Source organism: Polyodon spathula, chromosome 7 (assembly GCF_017654505.1).
Source record: "Polyodon spathula isolate WHYD16114869_AA chromosome 7, ASM1765450v1, whole genome shotgun sequence".
Lineage (NCBI taxonomy): Eukaryota > Metazoa > Chordata > Actinopteri > Acipenseriformes > Polyodontidae > Polyodon > Polyodon spathula.
The window spans coordinates 20,305,688-20,310,071 of NC_054540.1; positions in this window are offsets into that span (position 1 = coordinate 20,305,688).

A 4,384-nucleotide genomic window follows, 5' to 3' on the forward strand; every position below is an offset into this window, starting at 1 on the left:
ACCAGCAATAAATAAAGAATAAAATGATGTAATCGATGTACTCACTGGGTTTTGCTGTACGAGGTTCTTTCCACCTACACAGGTAAGTAATTCCATGAAAAGTTAGCATCCAGTCTGAACAGTAGGCTCCCTTATTCCAGCTGGACCCATATGCTGTTACTTTTGTTTTCCAAGCCCGGTTCCATATACACACAGGTTCCCACACTGTATCGAAAAAACTCTGTTCTACCATCAACCGCCGTCTTCTCTCTTTTCATTTTACGGCATCACGCAAGCTTACTCCAAGCCCTTACACCCACGTCTGTCTACGGTACATCCTCCTTTTATATGCTGGCCCAGTTCCTAAAAGGTCATTGGTCTCCCTACTTCCTGTCTGTTTCTGGGAAATGGAGATTTGTAATTCTCGTGACCTATTGCTCTTTGTGAACATTCTTTCACTGTTTTTCCTTCGTGAGGGGAAAGTATCAGCCTCCGATTGTTGCTGATACCTTCTCCTCCCCATAAACGCTGACGATTCCTCACATATCCTTATCTTCAGCTCAAACCTACCAGGTCGAGCGACCTTCCTACCCCCACAATGTACACTTGATAACCCATCAGCATTTGCATCTTTCGCCCCACTTCTATGCTCGATTTTAAAGTTATACTGTTGTAGGGCCAAAAACCACCTGGTCACCCTTGCATTCATCTCTTTGTTTTCCTTCATCCATTTCAATGGTGAATGATCTGTGACTAGTGTGAATTCATGGCCCGACTAGTATTTCAATGTTTCCACTGCCCACTTTACAGCCCAACATTATTTTTCAACTACTGCATACCTTCTTTCTCGGGGTAGCAGCTTCCACCTAAGATACATAGTTGGATGTTTTTCGCCTTCAAACATTTGGGACAGAACCACACCAACCCCCACTTCCGAGGCGTCAGTTTGTACTATAAACTTTTGTTAAAATCAGGAACCAGTAACACTGGACCACTACACAAGATTGTTATGATTTTTTTAAATGCTGTGTTCGTTTCTCACGACCATCATACTTTGTTTGGTTCTGACTTCTTAGTAAGATTTGTTAGGGGTGCTGCTATCGCAGAGAACTCTGGTACAAATCGTCGGTAATATAGCGCTAATCCCAGGAATGCTCGTACCTGTTTCTTATAGCTGGGAATTGGCCAAGATTTTATTTAACTGTGGTTTTATGACACCTCCTCCTACCACATACCCCAAATATTTTGCCTCTTTTAGGCCCACATGGCATTTTTCCTGTCTCTCTAAGAGCTTGTAAGACCTGGTTAACCCTCGGTAAGTGTTCCTCCACCCCTCTGAGAAGTTCAAAATATCATCACTATAAGCTGATGCATACTCACTGTGAGTTCTTAACACCTTGTCCATGAGCTTTTGGAAGGTTGATGGCACTCCATGTAGGCCGATGGGCAAAACCTTATATTGGTACAATTGTTTAGGCGTTGAAAATGTTGTTTTCTCCCTAGAACTTGGGTTTAGAGAGATTTCCCTGTAACCTTTTGTGAGGTCTAACATGGTCAGATATTGTGCTTTACAGAGTCTTTCAATCAACTTGTCTACCCAAGGCATTGGGTATGAGTCGAATTTCGAGACCAGATTTAATTGTCTGAAGTCATTACAGAACCTCCATCTCCCATCATGTTTAGTTACCATCAAAATGGGACTGTTCCACGGGCTGGAGGATTCTTCATTGATGTCCAGCTGTAACATTTTGTCTAGTTCTTGTATCACATCTACCCTCTTGGCCTCAGGTAGACGATCTGGACGTACTCGTACTCTGACACTAGGGGGAGTTTCTATATTATGTTGGATTATCGTGGTACGACAGGTACCTTAGATAACACGTCTTGAATTACTTTTATTAATTGTTCTACTTCTTCTCTTTGCGGTATACTTAATCCAGGTCCTATATTTACCTGCTTAACCTCCGTTTCAACACTTTCTTCCTGTGCACAAGAGGTAACAGCTCTATTCCCTTCTTCTAGGGGTTCATACTCTACCCAGGGCTTCAACAGGTTGACATGATATATCTCAATTTCCTACCGTTTGCCAGGCTGATATACCTTATAATTTACCAGTCCCATGGCTTCAAGTATTTCATAGGGTCCCTGCCACTGGGTAAACTTCTTCATGGTGGGAGTGGGAACTAAAACCATCACTCTGTCTCCAGGCTAAATACACATGTTCTAGCTGTTTTATTATAGTGATATGCTTGCTTAGCTTGTGCTTTCTCTAAGTGTTCTTGTACTATAGTGGTCACTCAATCAATGCAGTCTTGCATTTGTAGGATATAATATAACCTCCCAGGTATCTTTGATGACATCTAATATTCCACAAGGTTGTCATCCGTATAGCAACTCAAAGGGTGAAAACCCCATGGAAGCCTGAGGAACCTCCTGTATTGCAAACATTAAATAGGGAAGAAGCAGGTCCCAATCTTTCCCATCCTTCCCTATCACTTTCCTGAGCATTGCTTTCAATGTTTTATTAAATCGTTTCATGAAACCATTGGTTTGAGGATGGTAAACAAAGGTTCTAATGGAACCGATTTGTAGAGTACTGGGATAATCCTGCATCACTTTATTTATAAATGGCGTACCCTGGTCCGTAATGATTTCCTTTGAGATGCCCACTCTTGAAAAAACCTGGGTCAATTCCTTTACTATAGTTTTTGACACAGTATTACGCAGAGGTATAGCTTCAGGATAGCATGTTGCATAGTCTAGAATTACTAAGATAAATTCATGTCCTCGGGTTGATCTAGGGAGTGGGCCTTCCAGATCCATGGCAATCAGTTCAAATGGTATATCTATAATAGGCATGGTCTGTAGGGGTGCCCTTAGATGAGGCCGAGGGCTAGCTCGCTGACAAGTTGGGCAGGATTTACAGAAATGATCCACATTCTTCCTTATCCCTATCTAATAAAACCTCTGCAAGATTCTATCATGTGTTTTGTCAGTGGCTAGGTGTGTGCCAAACAAGTGACTATGCGCTAGTTTCATCACTTGGTGTCTAAAGGAGGGGGGTACCAATAACTGTTCTACCGTGTTTCCAAATCATTTCTTTGGAAAAATAACTCTTGACGATTCACTGCTACCCCTTCATCTGGAACTCCATTAATGGACACCAACCATACATGAACTAAGGACAAATCCTGCTCTTGTTCTCTGGCAAACTGTTCACTCAAAGGACAAACTTGCTCGTGCCATGGTTCCTCACTATTTCCAGGATTAATTTCAAGCGGTTCCCCTCCTGTCTCATTGAAAATGTCTCGTTCAGTGCATTGTACATTAACTTCCTTCTGTACCCGTTTCTCTTGGTTTCCCACTAATACTGTTTCTACCAGTGATCCCCACTCTCGTGCTAAGTGTCTCTCTTGTCGTGTTTTCTTTAGTTTGGGTGGTCGGGGTTCCTTAGGTAACTCATCTTTGGCAAATGGGAATAATGCCACCAAACTCTCTGGGGACCCCAACTGGGCGTTTAGTTTGAGTGGGGTTTTATCCACTTCCCCTCTGATATTCCCCTCTGTATTTATTCCATTCACCTCTACCCCAGCCATATATGGAAACTTACCCTCGGATACCCCTGCCACAACTATGCTGCCACAAAACACCTTCTCTCCCATGTCACACTGCATTGGTTCAGACCTGTCCGTGCAATTCCTAGCAATGTGCCCTATTTTTAAGCATTTATAGCATTTATATGTGGAATGATCAGGGGGTCCCTCGGTTTGTTTTAATTGATCTGTTAATGGTCTGGGTCGATTGTCACTTCTCCATTCAGTTTCATATCTTCTTTCTTTCTTTGGGTTTCTACCGCTGTGAGGCTCTCTATTGTCGAAACTCTGGGGGGTCCGAGACAGTTCTTCTGCTGCCATTTGTTGTTCCACTAAAGCTACAAACGTATCAATGGTAGCAGGGTTGTTTTGGCCAACCCATTTCCTCAGTGGGGCTGGCATGGCCCTCATGTAGCGGTCCATCATAATCAACTCAATGATTCTGTATCCATTGTTTACCTCGGGCCCTAACCACTGTTGTGCCAGATGGATTAGGTCGAACATCTGGGACCTGTGTGCTAACGTGGGATTGAAAGTCCATGCATGATATTTTCTCGCTCGTACCATGGTGATCACCCCAGCTGGAGCTAAAATCTCGACCTTCAGTTTAGGGTAATCCTCTGCGTCCTTGTCCGGAAGGTCATGATAGGCCTTTTGTGCATCCCCTATTAAAAATGGCACCAGGATGCCTGCCCATTTTTCCTTTGCCCAAGCTTCCCGGTTTGCTGTCCGTTCAAATGCAAGAAGGAAGGCTTCAATGTCGTCTTCAGCAGACATCTTGTTCAACAACTGATTAGAATGTATAGGACTCT